This window comes from Aquarana catesbeiana, linkage group LG01 (assembly GCF_042186555.1).
Source record: "Aquarana catesbeiana isolate 2022-GZ linkage group LG01, ASM4218655v1, whole genome shotgun sequence".
NCBI lineage: Eukaryota > Metazoa > Chordata > Amphibia > Anura > Ranidae > Aquarana > Aquarana catesbeiana.
The window spans coordinates 933,654,828-933,673,114 of NC_133324.1; positions in this window are offsets into that span (position 1 = coordinate 933,654,828).

The following is an 18,287-nucleotide window of genomic DNA, read 5'->3' on the forward strand; positions in this document are numbered from 1 at the left end:
CTTTTGCCCCTCCTCCTCCTATCCTCCAACCACTCCATATCATCCTTAGACAAACCAGACTCAACAGCCTCCCCACACCTATCCACCCCCTCCCCCCCCACTCCCCCTTCCCTTATCTACCACCAGGCCAGCCTCTCCACCATCCTCCCCACTCCTCTGCACCCCATGATCCTCAATAGAAACCCTGCAGCGTCGGGGGTGGGGGATTGGCACCACACCTGACGCACCTGCCTCAGCACCTCTTGCTGCCTCTGCAATTTTAGAAGACACAGACACAGAAGGATTGGACATTTGGCAACTGATACCTTACCTACAGAAGACACAGGCACACTGGGTAAACCCACAGACTGGGGAGACACAGACACATTAGGTATTGGCACAGAGTGGGGCACCACAGATTGGGGAGACACATTAGGTATTGGCACAGACTCAGATGGACTCACAAGCACCCCAGCTGCTGAGATCTGAGCATCCTCCATGTCCATGCGGAAGAACTCTCTCATGAGCTCAGGATTGCTGTGCATTGCCTCAGGACACTGACTGTAAGGATGTCCCACCGCATTGCACAGATTGCACCTGATGATATTACAATCCTTTGCCAAATGTCCTATACCCTGACACAGAGAGCACTTCATCACTGGACAGGAGGATGCAAGATGCCCTTTATCTCCACACTTATTGCAGAGCTTTGGCTGGCCTGGATAGAAGATGGTCAGCCTGTCCCTCCCCAGGAAAGCTGAGGATGGCAGATGCTGGACGACATTGTCAACGACCTTTAATTTTAGCTGCACAGACCATCCCCCTGTCCATATTCCCCGATCGTCCACAATCTTTTTTAGGGGGCTCAGGACTTCTCCATACCTCCTCAACCATACAGATAAATACCCTTGAGGTATGGACTCATTGGGGACCAAAATTGTGACCATTTTAATGAGGGGCTGGCGTGAAACAAGCTTTGGGATGAGCCCTTTCCAGTCCGGCAGGCCCCTACACACGCGTTCATACTTCTCCCAAAATATGTCCAAAGACTCCTGACGGATAAAGGACAAATCATATTCATAGGAACCTGCCGGACTGATCAGGGCAAAGATATCTGTGGGTGTAAACCCCATCTGTAGAATCTTATCCACCACTACCCTCCTATGTGGGGGGATTCCACCGCCTTCCCATTTTAACTGCACAACATTCCTCCTTTTAAACAGGGAGGAAGATAAAACATTCCCATATTCCTTCCCTGCTTGCTGCCCCTTCCCAGATCCTGTAGCAGCAACACGAGCATATGTTTTTCTTACACCAGCAGCATTTGCAGTCTTGTCCTTAGACACATTCAAACCTGCTGGCAGAGAGTCTGAATCAGCTGGGATAGCAGTCTTCTAAATTAGCAGAGGCAGGACCCTCCCCCTCCTCTGAACACACAGTTTCTTTTCTGGGATCAATCACAGTCATGGCTGCGGCAGACTCCTGGAAAGTTGTAGCACTACTGCACCCAGCATCTCCTCCACCATTCACAGGAACAGCCGCTGTGCCTGGTCCAGGCAAAGTCTCTGTATTGTCCATGGACCTCTCTGCAGACTGAAGCTGACAGTTATTAGCAGATGTTATTGCATGCTGTGTATTGTCTATGGGTCTGGGCTGACTGCCTGCAGCACTACAACCCTCAGCAAGCACATTGTCATTAAAGTTCACACCATCCTGCACACACACTGTACCTGCACCTTGTCTCTCCACAGGTCTTTCTTCCACAGGGCTAGGAACGGCGTCCATCTTTTCCTCATCATCCTGGGAAGCCACACCTGGAGGGGATTCAAGTTTATTGATGAAATACAGCATGGCAGAACCTTCAACCTCCTGCTCAGATGTTCCACATTGCTGGGGAGTGAAGGGGACAGAGGCCTCCACCATTGAGGGCTCAGCAGATGTCTGAGGTGTTGAAGAGCTGGGCTCATCCTCCGGGCCCACTTTCTCACTCTCTGCTGTCTGTAGCTGCATCTCCTCACTGGTCTCCTCACCCTCCATGCAGCAAGCGGCTCCTCTTCTCATTTGGCTGAATCTTTCTTCATTCTTATATTTTTCTTTAAATGCTCCACTATTCTCCTTCAGAAAACTCACCAGTTCTTTCTGCTTCTGCAGAGCTTGTTCCAGGTCTTTCAGCTCAGGCCTCAGAGCCGGTCGTTTCTTGCTGAACACTTTGGCACAAATCTGCTTTTTCTTTTTAAATTCATTTTTCAAAGCTACCAACTTCTCCTCTTCCTTCTCAATCCGCTTCAGTGTTTCAATAACTCCCCGTCTAAAGGCAGGCAGGGACTCATCTTTCCTTGGGCCAGGCCCAGTGTCATCCACAGGCTGAGGCCTATCCAGGGGGCCTCCACCAGGGTCCTTCCCAGGATCCTGCATCACTCCTGGGGCAGAGGAGCAACTCTAGCCCCTGGTCTCTGGAAGCACAGGAGCAAATGGAACCAGCAACCTCACACCTCGCTGTCAAGGAGCGGAATGGCAGTTTCCCACCATCCCTGTGCTGAGTTCCCAGGTCTGTACACGCACTGTGCCCATTATGAGGGGTTCCCACCATCCCTGTGCTGAGTTCCCGGGTCTGTGCACCCGCTGTGCCCATTATGAGGGGTTTATTTTGTTTATTGAAAAATCTTACAAACAACTTATATACAATAAAACCATAATAAATAAATAAAACATATTTACAAAATAATTGAATATGACTATACAAAACAAGAACATAATAAATGGTACAAACCAAATTGCACACAACACAATCCCTACGGGAGAGCCAGATTAAGGAACATCACCGTCACCATGCATGGAGCCTTTTATCAAAAATAGATTTGATCTTGAAAATCTAAGGGAGTGAATGAAGAATACAAAGAAAAGCCGCACACCCCGAGATCAACAGGCAGCAGCTACAGAGTCCTGATTCCTCCACGCCCTTATCCAGGCCTCCTGCTGCCACCTGCCTTTCTCAAGACCCTGAATCTTCCCAACCTCACCCAGAATGTCCTGCACCACCACTTTGACAGGGAGGATTTTGGGAAGGATACCTGACACCGTGCACTCCACGTGAAATAACAGACTGCTAGACTAACTAAAAAAAGTGTTTCCAAATCATAATCCTGATGAGTCTGGAATGCCCCATACACCCACTCTGCATAACTCATATGGGGGAGGAAGGGTATACTCAGAGCCCTCCCCTCCCTCTTGTACACCTCTATATTAAAAGGGCATTGAAAGAGATAGTGATCCATGGACTCCACCACTCCTCCACACTCTACTCTCGGGCAGCCCCGATCACTCATGAAAAGAAACTTCAAGTTGCCCTTCACATATAGTTATCCATGAAAGGCAAGCCAAGCCTGATCCCTAAACTTCATTGACATTCTCTCCAAATAAATCAATCGCAAACCCACCCCCAAAACCAGGCTTGGGCAATCCCTCAAGGCCAGTGGCTCGCAAAAAGCAGAGCTCATGATCCGCTTCTCAAGAAGTTTCCTTGGAAGAGATCTGACTTCTCCTGCTGTTACTTGCCACTGCCGAAGCATTTTCAAACACGGGGCAACATAAGCCGGGAGCTTATCATGCTTGACCCTCAGGCTTTTCACTGGCCCATCATTTTCCCAGTCTCACAGAAAGGGTCTAAACCAGGACTGGAAAATACCAACCCACCCAGGCGGTCTCTCTGCCAACATGTTACCAAAATTGTACTTCACAAACATTAGAGAGAAAAAGACTACAGGGTTAATCATCCCTAGACCACCCTCCCGCCTAGGAAGGTAAGTTACATTCCTTTTGACAAGGTTTATTCTGTTCCCCCATAACAGCTGGAAGAAACAACTATAGACCCTGCTATAGAGAGAAACTGGCAAAACGCAAACAAAACTGACATACAGAAAAATCGGAATCGGGTAAGTCTTGATCAGATCAACCTTTTCCCTCAAGGAAAGCTGCCAACCTTTCCAGCTTGCCACCTTGACATCGGCATTCTCCAGCCTGTTCACCCAATTTGCATGACCATAGTCACCTGGGCCGAATTCAATGCCTAGAACTCAAATTTTTTGTTGGGGCTCCTGGAAGTCACCTGGGAGAACAAAGCTCTTACCTTCCACGCCCATCCAGAAAGCTTCACACTTGTCCTGGTTGACCTTTGAACCTGATGCCCCTGCATACTGCCTTATCACTGAGACCACCTCCTGCGCCTCCGCAGTCCCAGAGACAAAAACAGAAACATCATCAGCATAGGCCACAACCTTCAAAGGAGGCCAGCGATGCCCAAAGGTACCCCACACAAAAGTCCACTCTCTAGCCTTCTAATGAAGGGGTCGATTGCAAACACATATAGCAGAAGACTCAAAGACTCAATGGACACCCCTGACGCACACACAAACCGACCGCACAGGGCTGCCCGACCCAACCATTAACCAGAGGAAAGCTTTCAGCCCTTTTGTACAAAATCTTGAGCCAATCAATAAAACCCCCCTCCAGGCCATATTTGTCAAGAAGGAGTCACAAGTACTCATGATTAACCCGATCAAAGGCCTTAGCCTGATCCAATGTCAGCAAAAATTGACCCCAACCAGCAGCCCTACAACGCTCCAAGGCCTCCCGGAAAGCTAACACCGCTGAGAAAGTGCTTCTACCTTGGACCGAACAGTGCTGGTGGCGGGATAACAAACTGCCTGCAACTGGTGATAATCGCCAGAAGAAAATCTTTGCCAGTATCTTTCTATCGACATTAAGAAGGCTAATGGGGCGCCAATTCCCAATCATCGAAGGATCTTTACCCTTTGACAGAAGGATAACTGCAGATTGCCTCATGGAGGGAGGGAGAGAACCCTCATTCAAACAGCCATTAAAAACCTCCGCAAGGTAGGGAGCCAGGATCGTCTTAAAACATTTATAAAATTCAGTTGTCAAACCATCTGGCCCTGGCGTTTTCTTGATGGCTAGTTTATCAATAGCCTGGATTACCTCATCTGCAGTGATTTCATCTGTCAAATTCATCAAAGGAGCATTACTTTCCAGTCCTGGTGTAGAGTCCAAAAAACCCAACATCCTTGTCCGATCAAGGTTCCTTCCTCCCAGGAGATCGGCATAGTATGACCTGACAACCTCCAGGATCCCTGACCTAGACTTCGTCAGAGAGCCCGTACTGTCCCTCAGGCCATTGACCGTCTTAACTGCTACGCTCTGTTTACAGTTCTTGTAAGGATCAGGCGAATGGTATTTCCCGTAATCCCTCTCCTGAACCAAAGAGGCGTGCCGGTCATATTGATGTCTCCTAAGGAGGAGCTTCACCTCAGAGATCGCCCCAGAATTTCCTCCATTCGAAACAAGGCGGTCAAGTTTCCTCCGCAAACGCTGGTAGGTGATATACTTATCTTGCTGCTTCTTTCTTCCTATGGCCTTGAAAAGCCCAATAGTCCGCTGTTTAACAAGCTCCCACCATTCTGACTTGCTGTTGCAAAAGTCTAGGATCGTTACCTGTGCTTGAAAAAATCCTCAAAGGATTGTCTTACTCTCTCGTCTTCCAGGAGGGCCGAATTCAATCTCCAGATACCCCTCCCCCTAGGTGGCATGTCTGGGTCATTCAGAGTCACAGATAGAATACAGTGATCAGAAAACTCTACTGCCCAACACACAGGTGCCGAAAAAGCGGAGTCTCCTTTTAAAAAAACCTATCTATCCTACTCTGACTATTACCTCGCTGAAAAGTGAACCCCGTGCTGTCTGGGCAGCGCTTAATGTGCGCATCTACCAGACCTGCTTCCCTAACTATCGCATTAAGAAAAAGGGTTTCATAGCCCAGCTTATCTCTGAAACCTCTCCTGTCTTTAGACCTAGTAATGGTGTTGAAATCACCTCCAAAGATAACCTGCTGGGCCATAAAAAGAAAAGGCTTAATCTTTGTAAAGAGGCATTTCCTGTCCCACTTCGTCTGGGGACCATAGATGTTAATCAGGAGCAAGTCCTGCCCCTTCACAGAGATGTCTAAGACCATGCATCTCCCTATCTCTACCTCAATTACCCGCCGACACGTTACCATACCACAAAAAAGGACTGCAACCCCGCTGTAAGGCTCGGCCGCAAGAGACCAAAATGAGGGACCACGTCTCCACTCCTTCTTTGCCAGATGTATATCGGCCAGACTACTCAGATGGGACTCTTGCAAAAACAAAATGTCAGCATGAAACTCGCTGAGCAAAAATAAGGCCATATGACGAGCACTTACTGATCTTAAGCTGGCAACATTAATGGTTGCTACTTTTAACGGAGTGGGAACTGCCATTAGGGTAGTTGAGGCATACGTTTCTTAGCCTGACTACTCCCTCTTCCTGGACAACCAGCGCACTTTGTTGCACCCTGGCACTCATCATCAATAGAGGATGCTGAACTGAACAAGTTCCACTCATCATCATCACCAGACAGGACCTTAAACTTATTTTCCAAAGGCAAAACTTTAGGATTTAAGGTAACTGAACCCCTTTTTTTCCTTCTTTTGCCCCTCCTCCTCCTATCCTCCAACCTCTCCATATCATGCTTAGACAAACCAGACTCAACAGCCTCCCCACACCTATCCTCCCCTTCACCCCCCTCCCCCCCACTCACCCTTCCCTTATCTACCACCAGGCCAGCCTCGCCACCATTTTCCCCACTCCTCTGCACCCCACGATCCTCAATAGAAACCCTGCAGCGTCGGGGGAGGGGGATTGGCACCACACCTGATGCACCTGCCTCAGCACCTCTTGCTGCCTCTGCAATTTTAGAAGACACAGACACAGAAGGATTGGACACATTTTCGGCAACTGATACCTTACCTACAGAAGACACGGGCACACTAGGTAAACGAACAGACTGGGGAGACACATTAAGTATTGGCACAGACTGGGGCACCACAGACTGGGGAGACACATTAGGTATTGGCACAGACTCAGATGGACTCACAGGCACCCCAGCTGCTGAGCTCTGAGCATCCTCCATGTCCAGGCGGAAGAACTCTCTCATGAGCTCAGGATTGTTGTGCATTGCCTCAGGACACTGACTATAAGGATGTCCCACCGCATTGCACAGATTGCACCTGATAATATTACAGTCCTTCGCCAAATGCTCTATACCCTGACACAGAGAGCACTTCATCACTGGACAGGAGGATGCAAGATGCCCTTTATCTCCACACTTGTTGCAGAGCTTTAGCTGGCCTGGATAGAAGATGGTCAGCCTGTCCCTCCCCAGGAAAGCTGAGGATGGCAGATGCTGGACAACATTGTCAATTACTTTTAATTTTAGCTGCACAGACCATCCCCCCGTCCATATTCCCCGATCATCCAAAATCTTTTTTAGGGGCCTCAGGAGGTCTCCATACCTCCTCAACCAAAAAGTTAAATCCCCTTGCGGTATGGACTCATTACGGACAAGAATTTTCACCATTTTAATGAGGGGCTGGCGTGATATAACCTTGGAGATGAGCCCTTTCCAGTCCGGCAGGCCCCTACACACGTGTTCATACTTCTCCCAAAATATGTCCAAAGACTCCAAACAGATAAAGGACAAATCATACTCATAGGAACCTGCCGGACTGATCAGGGCGAAGATATCTGTGGGCGTAAACCCCATCTTCAGGATTTTATCCACCACTGCCCTCCTATGTGGGGGGATTCCACCACCCTCCCATTTTAATTGAACAACATTCCTCCTTTTAAACAAGGAGGAAGATAGAACATTTTCATGCTCCTTCCCTACTTGTTGCCCCTTCTTAGATCCTGTGGCAGCAACACCAGCATAAGTTTTTCTTACACCAGTAGTATTTGCAGTCTTGTCCTTAGACACATTCAAACCTGCTGGCAGAGAGTCTGAATCAGCTGTGATAGCAGTCTTCTGATTAGCAGAGGCAGGACCCTCCCCCTCCCCCTGCCCTGAACACACAGCTTCAATCCTGGGATCAATCACAGTCTTAATTGCTGAAGACTCCTGGAGAGTTGTAGCACTACTTCACCCAGCATCTCCTCCACCATTCACAGGAACAGCCCCTGTGTCTGGTCCAGGCAAAGTCTCTGTATTGTCCATGGAGCTCCTCACTGCAGACTCTTCCCCCAGAAGCTGACAGTTACTCTCACCAGTTTCATCTAAAGCTTTGTTTTCAGCAGGTATTTCATGCTGCACATTGTCTATGGGTCTGGGCTGACTGCCCGTAGCACTACAACCCTCAGCAAGCCCATTGTCACTAATAAAGTCCACTTCACCATCCTGCACACACACTGTACCTGCTTGCTGTGTTGTTACCTTTGTGATGTCATGGCTGACGGTGGGATTAGACTTCCTCCCAGCTGCCGCAGACTTCATGGTGGATCTTGCTCTCGCTACAGGTCTCTCTTTCACAGGGTGAGGAACGATGTCCATCTTCTCATCATCATCTGGTGATTCCAGCTTACAGATGAACTCCAGCATGCCAGTACTTCCCTCAACCTCCTGCTCAGATGTTCCATATTGCTGTTGCAGAGGGAGGGAGACAGAGGCCTCTGCCATTGAGGGCTCAGCAGATGTCTGGGATGTTGAACAGCTGGGCTCATCCTCCGTGCCCACTTTCTCACTCTCTGCTGACTCTGTCAGTACCTGCATCTCCTCGATGAGTGGGTCACTTTCCATGCAGGAAGCGGCTCCTCTTCTCATGCGATTAAATCGCTCCTCATTGCTATATTTTTCTTTAAACATGCCACTATTCTCCTTCAGAGAGCTCACCAGCTCCTTCTGCTTCTTCACAGCGTGTTCCAAATTCTTCAACTCAGGCCTCAGAGCCGGTCTCTTCTTGCTGTATAGTTTGGCACGAATCTGTTTTTTCTTCCTAAATTCAGCCATCAACAATTTCTCCTCTTCTTTCTCAATCCGCTTCAGCTTTCCAACAATCCTCTGTCTAAAGGCAGACAGGGACTCATCACTCCTTGGGCCAGGCCCAATATCTTCCACAGGCTGAGGCCTAGTCACAGGCCTATCCAGGGGGCCCCTGCCAGGGTCCTCCCCAGGATCCAGCATCCCTCCTGGGGCAGAGAAGCAACTCCAGCCCCTGGTCTCTGGAAGCACAGGAAGCACTCCCTGTGCTGAGTTTCCAGGTCTGTACACCTGCTGTGTCCATTATGAGGGGTCCCCACCATCCCTGTGCTGAGTTCCCAGGTCTGTACACCTACTGTGTCCATTATGAGTGGGGTCCCACCATCCCTGTGCTGAGTTCCCAAGTCTGTACACCCGCTGTGTCCATTATGAGGGGTTTCCACCATCCCTGTGCTGAGTTCCTGGGTCTGTACACCTGTTGTGCCCATTATAAGGGGTTCCCACCATCCCTGTGCTGAGTTCCCGGGTCTGTACACCTGCTGTGCCCATTATAAGGGGTTCCCACCATCGTCGGATGTTTTTTCACCTTAATGCATAGAATGCAATAAGGTGGAAAAACATGTACCTTTACAACCCTTTTAAGCTGAAGCACCCAGCCGGCTCTAGTACCTCCCCACACATTGTAGTTGGCTCTGCCTCTTTCACTTGCAGTGTCAGGATCTGCACTGAACCCCGGGCACAGGCATCTCCCTTGTGCCCATCCTGCACTCAGTGGCAGCCACTCAGGAGATCAGATCTGTGGAAGCCATTGGGAGAGAAGCTTTCACTTGTAAACACAGAAGCCTGACTTCTAGCTTTACAAGTAATAGTGGTGAGCAGGGAACAGAGGGCCTAAACCAGAGGTGGTGGAACTGAGTTCCACCAAGTTCCAGCTGAAAAAAAGCCCTGTAGATGTAATCAGTAAATTCTTAGATTGTAAGCTCTAATGAGCAGGGCTCTCTGATTCCTCCTGTATTGAATTGTATTGTAAGTGTACCGTCCACCCTCATGTTGTAAAGCGCTGCGCAAACTGTTGGCGCGACATCCTGTAAAAAAAAAATATATCATTCTTAATAAACAAGCTGCCTGTTGTGTGTGTGTGTGTTGGGGTCTCCAGAATTCTGATGGGATCGCTGTGGTTTACCAAGGATGGGTGGTCGGCTGTCCAGTAATATATCCTTTGACCCTCCTCCTAGTCATCCAATAGAATTGCCTGTCCTTTCAGCCAATCGGGTGACAGGTATCAGGCCCGCTTCCCGATGTGCTGGGAGGAGGATCAGTGTTGCCATAGCGAATTTTTATTCCCTGTTGTAACACCTGGGTGGGCTCGGGGCGCAATGCTCTGCACCACGAGCCCACCCTATTTTGAAGCCTATTAGAGGCTTTAATCAGGTGCTTTAAAAAAAACACCCCCCGCTGCTGTAATTCAGGCCCCCGGCATCCGAAAAGGGGATCGGACGCATGAATAAGGGGTGGCGGTGGAGATGGTTAGAGCATCGCATCGTAGCATCGCTAGAAGGTGGAGGGGGTGGCAGTCGTGGATAGAGGGAAGCGGCGCTCGGGCACCCCTAATGGACGGGCCACCCCTGTGCAGACTCATCCAGTAGGTTCAGTCAGAGTGTTTGCCTTGGGTGGCATTTTTCAAGGTAGGGTGGCACCGCCCCCCAGGAGGCGGGGACACTATGAGGACTGCAGAGTAGCAGTGGCGTCACTGCGGGGAGTGGGGGGGGGTGCGGACCACACCTCACCCGCCAGAGGGGTGAGACCAGGGGAGGCCGCAGTCTGACCGTTCTGTGACAGGGGGGGGGGTGAATCTGAAGCATGAGGCGGTGTTGGTTGCAGCCTCTGCCACTTGGCAGAGCAGGTTGGAGTCCCGGGCTGTGATCGTGTCTCAGAAGCCTCGCTATACAAAACTGGTAAAAAGCAGCTGGCAGGCTGCAGGAAGGTGAAAGTCTAGTGCCGTTTTTTTTTTTTTTGGGAAGGGAGAGTCTCCTGGTGTAGTATGGGGGAGTAGGGGAGCCCCCCACTCTCTCACCCCTGCTCTGCTGCACGCTGTTGGCATTGATGAGTGTTCCTGGTTGGGCCTTCTCTTACCGGGTTTGCTGTGAACGGTTTTTGCCTTTGCTACAACACGGGTTCTACAAATTGCACTTGGACTGTGTGTGAGTCAGTGCCGGGTAGACGTGCAATTCGTTTCATTATTTGGAAATTCGGATATTTAAATTAATTTAAACAAATAGTAACGAATTTAAACGAATCCGAAATAACAAAGCAAACTTTTGGATGAAATTTGAATCAAATTTAAACCGTTTTTGAATTCGAATAGTTTTCGAATGCAATTCAGATTAGAATTTCCAAATAAAATTGAACAGAAAATAAAGGAATAGAATAGAAAACAATAGAAAAGAATAGAAAATAAAGAAATAGAACAGAAAATAAAGGAATAGAAAAGAATAGAGTAAAACAGAACAAAATGGAATAGAAAATAAAAGAATAGAAAAAAAGGAATATAATAGCAATAAAAATAATACAATACAATAGAGTATAAAAGAATATAATATAATAGAAAATAATAGAAAAGAATAGAAAATAAAGAAATAAAAGAGAAAATAAAGGAATAGAAAATAATAGAGTAAAACAGAACAAAATGGAATATAAAATAAAAGAATAGAAAAAAAAGGAATAGAATAGCAATACAAAATAATAGAATATAATACAATACAATAGAGTATAAAAGAATAGAATAGAATGGAAAATAAAGGAATAGAACAGAAAATAAAGGAATATAAAATAATAGAGCAAAACAGAACAAAATGGAATAGAAAATAAAAGAACATAATCAAATAGAATAGAGAATAAAGGAATAGAAGAGCATTCAAAATAATACAATGTAATACAATACAGAAAGAGTAGAAAAGAATATAACCCTCTTTTGAAATTCAAATTACAAATAGAATCAATTTGAATTGGAATAGAATAGAAAATAATAGATTAGAACAGAATAAAAAATAAAAGCATAGGTTAGAATAGAAAAAAAACAACAATAAATTCTATTTAAACTGTACAAAAACATCTGTACGACTAGTGTCCCATCAACATCTGTCACAGTGTACTTTTGCACAAAACCTCTGTAATTCTAGTGTCCCAGCAACATCTGATGATGAAAGCAGAAAAATGGCCGGCCAGGAAAGAATTATCATCCCTACTAGCACAAAACCCCCCAAACAAAAATTTCCCCTCCTAGCACAATTCCACCCCCCCTTATACCCTGTCACCTCTTATGCCACATACACACAGTCAAATTTAGCTCCTAGCTCAAACTTTACGACAACAAAATCTGTTGTCGGAAATTCCGATCGTGTGTACACAATGCCGACGCACAAAAGTTCACGCATGCTCGGAATCAAGCAGAAGAGCCGCACTGGCTATTGAACTTTATTTTTCTCGGCTTGTTGTACGTGTTGTACGTCACCGCGTTCTTGACGTTTGGAATTTCCGACAAGATTTGTGCGACCGTGTGTATGCAAGACAAGTTTGAGCCAACATCCGTCCGAAATAAATCCAGGATTTTGTTGTCGGAATATCCGATCGGGTGTACGCGGCATAAAAGCACAAAACCCCCCTCCTAGCACAAATCCTCTTCCCCCATCATTCCTTCCAACACTAAATCCCCTAAATCACCACTCTTAGCACACCCTCTTAAATTTCTCCTCCTAGAACAATTCTCCCCCCTCCCCTCCCCAAATTCCCCCTCCTAACACAAATCCCCTCCCCCTCAATCTCATTTTAGTGCCCCCCCACCTCACATGATACCACAGTGCCTGGGGCACCTTTCCCTCTGGACCCCCCCCCCCCCGTCCCAGCTCTGGTGTGAGTTATTGCCGCTGCACCACGCTGCACCCACCCACATGCAGACGCAAGAAGTTAAAAGGGTAAGTTCATCTGTTCACGAAATTTGTAAATGTAGCGCTGGTAGATATGCGATCTACCATATGTTAGGTAAATTTAGTAACTTGTTCGTTAAGAAGGTTAGTTTTGCCTCTGTTCCAGCTTGGCTGACGTTGTGTGTGTTTCCATACTGACCGGTGGGTGTCGCTGTTATCACTGGCTAGTGTTGGAAAGGCAACGTGTCGCAGCGTATGGGTGCTCTCCTGTCCCAGAGACAACTTGGTGGAGGTAGTCCTCCGAGATGCATGCCGGGCGAGGGTATTTATGGGACAGACGCTGTATTGTGGGGTTCGATTTACAGCCACCTGCTGGCCCTCCTGGCCGACAGGTATGCGTTAGAGAGCAATCTCCTGGTCCTTCGTTACGGAGGCCCACGTCGCTGCGGCGCAGGGGTGGGCCCAGAAGCTTGTCTGGGGCCTACCACAGCGGCCAAGGAATGGTCCTGAGCTGTCCATGCAAAGGGAGGAAGCTGGACAACCGAAGAGATCCCAGGGGAGGACCCGTCATGGAAGGATCATGCAGAGTGCTGGTCTGGAGAGGGGCCTGGTGACTCGGTTGGAGGACGTATCCTAAAAGTAACTATACAGCATAGTGTTGCCGGGTTGGCTTAAAGGTTCAAGCACTGTGACTGACGTTGATTGCATCAAAAAAACAATACATCCTGTGGCAGAGGATCGTACAGGTTTATCCCAAACAAGTCTGTGGCAGACACTTTTGTTCGTGCTACGTACTGGCTGCTAGGCAAGTGAGAGAGGCCTATCCAGGCGAGCAAAGAGCGTGTCCCACGTGGGGAGCGCATTCTATTATAATACCCAAATTCTACCAGGACATTTGTCAAGAACCCTACAAGAAGATATTTGAGTTTCTTCTGCAGTTTCCCTTCTGCCTCTTTCCTGCTACTTCCTTAGTAACTCGTTTAATAAAGCATTGAAAACGTACTCAAGTGTTGGTGCTTGTATCGTCCAGAGGTAAACTCAACGGAACCCTAGACCCGGTGCCGGTAAAACAGAGGGAAGGAGAGTGAAGGTAACAAGCCCGCTCCACCGAGAGTTATTGCTACATAAAGATAAATTAACTCTAAATATCCCTGATCCCTGCTCTACATAGAGGCCGTGCTGCCCTACTCATACACAGCAATACAGTGGAACCTTGGATTACGAGCATAATCCATTCCAGGAAAATGCTTGTAATCCGAAGCATATCAAAGCGAGTTTCCCCATAGAAGTCAACAGAAACGAAGATAATTCGTTCCGCATTGACTTCTATTGCATGCAATACCGCATGCGGCCAGAGGTGGGGTGGGCGCCGGAGAGCCTCAGAAGTATTTCCAAGCGGTTCGGAGTATTTCTGAACGGCTCAGAACCGTTCCGAGTGTCACCGGCGCCCCCCGTACCTCTGGCCAAATGTGGTACTGCACACCCCATTAGCTTGAATTCTGCTTGTTTTGCAAGACAACACTCACAAACCGAGTCAGAATCAAAAAAAAAAAAAGTTGCTCGTTAACCGCATTTCTCGTTAACCAAGGTTCCACTGTACATAGCCCTGGAGGGAGTATTCAAGGTAGTGGGGTTGATTTACTAAAGGCAAGAAGACGGTGCACTCTGCAAGAGCAGTTGCTCCAGAGCTTAGTAAATGAGCAGAAACTCTGCTGACTTCCATCATCCAATCACGTGCAAGCAAAAAATTTTTTTTTTTTTCATTTTCCTTGCATGTGATTGGGTATTCTTTGCAAAGTGCAGCTTTACCTCATTTACTAACCTCTGGAGCAACTGCACAGTCACTTTGCCTTTAGTAAATCAACACCAATGCTGGCAATCATAAGCACTCATTGGTCAGTGCTGACCATAAAAGAATCACTTTTTTCTTCTGGGACACCATACTGGAAGAAGAAGCCTCAAATGCGCATCTCATTGGTCAGCACAGTCACATGGTCATGCTGAGCCTTTGCAAGCATTATGATGGATACTTACCCCGGGGCTGTGTGTTATAGTGTACACAGGGCTGCTATTAGAAATCACAGGGCCCCGTACAGCCTACCTGACTGCCCCCCCATAGGTGTATTGCATTAGGGTGTGCACCCCAAAGTTCAAACACACATGCACAGTAGAGCAGTGGATGGTGTCAGTAGGGATGAGATTGGTGAAGTCGTTTTTTCTTTTAATTATTCTTTATTTTTATCTTTTTTACAATATTATTTTTTATGTCATTTTTGTATAATATTATTTGTTATAATATATATATATATTTTTTTACAATTTGTTAGGAGCCCTTTGTTAGGGACTTTGGTGTAATAGCAGAGAAAGGAACTGAGGATAGAGATTCCTCAGTGCCTTTGTCTGTAGCCTCAGCTGCCACAGGGGTTAGGCAGGGGGAATCTGCATCGCACAGGGTGATTAGGGTGTGCCTAGGCACCCCCGGCACACTATGTGCGCATGCCTATGCCCCCCTACTTTTTTTTTTTTCACATCCTTTTAACAGCCTTGTTGGGTGTAGCCATCTGATGTCTCACATTTGATACAGAGAAAAGGGACAGAGATTCCACAGTCCCTTTCTCTGTAGCCTCAGCTGCACAGGACTTCGGCAGGGGGAATCTGCATCACACAGGGTGATTAGGGTGTGCCTAGGCACCCCCAGCACACCCTGTGCGCACGCTTATGGCCCCCCCCCCCTACTTTTTTTTTTTTTCTCACGTCCTTTTAACAGCCTTGTTGGGTGTAGCCATCTAAACAGACCCCTGATATCTCACATTTGATACAGAGAAAGGGACAGAGATTCCCCAGTCCCTTTCTCTGTAGCCTCAGCTTCCACAGGGGTTCGGTGGGGGGAATCTGCATTGCACAGGGTGATTAGGGTGTGCCTAGGCACCACCGGCACACCCTGTGTGCACGTCTATGGCCCCCCCACCCCCACTACTTTTTTTTTTCACGTCCTTTTAACAGCCTTGTTGGGTGTAGCCGTCTAAACAGACCCCTGATGTCTCACATTTGATACAGAGAAAGGGACAGAGATTACACAATTCCTTTCTCTGCAGCCTCAGCTGCACTGAACAGTGAATGAATGGGAAAGTGCTCTAAGGCTTCCTGTTTATTCACAAACTGAAGCATAGTAAACACAATTTTCTAGGCTTCGGCGGTGAATGGACACAGTGAGTGATCTGTGCTAATCGCTCACTGTGTTCATTCAGGAAGGGAAGGGGATGGTAAATAGGACATGGAGAGGAGAGAAGCTGGCAATGCTACGGGGGGGAGGGGGGGGCACACAGGAAGGCCTGGACAGGGGGGGATGCAGATACCAATCACCCTGCAGTGCAGCCGGGGGAAGAACAAGGAGGAGAAGCCAGCAGAGCTGCAGGGGGAGCCACAAGAGTTGGCAATAGTGCAGTTCAGTGTTGATCCTGCTTGACAGGTGCCCCGGGCCTCCCTTTTGAACTGATGGGGCCTGGGCCCAGTACAGCAGGGCTGGCTGTACTGCCTTATCAGCGGCCCTAGTGTACAGACTGCTAGACTGACAGCATGGGGCATCACAACCGTCAAGTGCAGGGGGGTCTGCAGGTGTAGACAGGATATTCGGAGTTCATTCTTTGTAAAAAAAAGTGAACTGACCCTCTAAGTGATTCTCTTAGGCAAGCCATAGAGTATGCGATTTTCTTTCCCACATTCAGTGTTGATGGCGAAATGCCTCCTGCTGAGTTCTTGTGTTCTCTCAGCATTGGGGCGGGGAGCAGTCTTACCTGGGAGAACACAGTGATTACTGCTAGAGGCTATAGCCTCTGGCAATAGTCCAATGCTAAAAATCGGATATGCTGGTTGAACCCAAGTTGAATGATGGATCGACTTGGGTACAATCATCCTGCCCACAGATGGATCGGATCTCAGCTGGTCCCTGCTGAACTGGCCAAGATTCAATCTGTCTATGGCCACTTTAAATTTGCTCATGTTTTTAAACACAACACTGACAGATCATGTTATTAAAGCAGGTAGACTTTGGCCTGTCTCCTTATCTACCAAACAGAAGCAGATAAAGTGTGCTGAAAGTCTTGCAATATACACTATATTACCAAAAGTATTGGGACGCCTGCCTTTACACACATGTGAACTTTAAATGGCATCCCAGCCTTAGTCCGTAGGGTTCAATATTCGGTTGGCCCACCCTTTGCAGCTATAACAGCTTCAACTCTTCTGAGAAGGCTGTCCACAAGGTTTAGGAGTGTGTCTATGGGAATGTTTGACCATTCTTCCAGAAATGCATTTGTAAGGTCAGGCACTGATGTTGGATGAAAAGGCCTGGCTCACAGTCTCCAATCCAATTCATCCCAAAGGGGTTCTATCGGGTTGAGGTCAGGACTGTCAAGTTCCTTCACCCCAAACTCCCTCATCCATGCCTTTATGGACCTTGCTTTGTGCACTGGTGTGCAGTCATGTTGGAACAGGAAGGGGCCATCCCCAAACTGTTCCCACAAAGTTGGGGGTATGAAATTGTCCAAAATGTCTTGGTATGCTGACGCCTTAAGAGCTCCCTTCACTGGAACTAAGGGGCCAAGCCCAAACCCTGTGCAGGCCAGTCAAGTTCCTTCCCACCAAACTCGCTCATCCATATCTTTATGGATGTAAACATACCTTGCTATAACAATACAGCATGAGAGGTGCTCTTTATGGAGAGGTCTGGTGTCTAAAAGACCCCAAATCTCTCTTCTACCCTGACCCATTTGACAAAACTCTGATAAAAAGCAGAGGTCTCATCATCATGTGTTCACCAACCTATGTCAAAGTCACTGGCAATAATCACCATGCTGCTGCAAAGCGTGACTCAAATGGTGGCCATACTACAATGTTCTTTAGCGTTACCACAACTGTGTAATATGAAGACAAACCTAAGTAATCTATTCAATTAGCATCAAAACAATCAGGGCACGCACTACATAGTTGATTGCAGGTTTATTCTTTGAGCCAGAACATGGTGGAGCGGAGTTCTGCCACGTCCGGCACTGACCCTGAGCTCACCGCTTTCTTCTGTGGTAGCAAGTGACGGCACTTCCCCTATCTGCCCCTGCATTCACAGTGGGACATGAGTTCTCAGGAGGCATGATGCTGTGCTAGAAAAGAGCATGGTCATCAGATTCTGCTGCAGCATTTCTGATCTCACTGGCCAATAGGAGGAATGCAAATGAATATGTACTTAGTGCTGAGAAGCGAGTGCAGAAGTAAGATGTGGATGAGGGATGCAGAGGTCCTCACCTCTGTATCCCCATCCACATCTTAGTTCTCAACTCTCTTCTCAGATCTGACATCTGCACTCCCATAGCTGTGGATGATAGCTACAGATCTTAGCTATAGTATTTAGAAAGATGGTAGTGGTGTTTGTGGGGGTGGGTGTTGAGGAGAGATAAGCTGTGGACAGGGGTTAGCTATGGTGGGGGGTGCAGTAATAAGCTGTGGAAGGGGGGAATGTGTGGAGCTAAGCTGAGGACAGGGTGC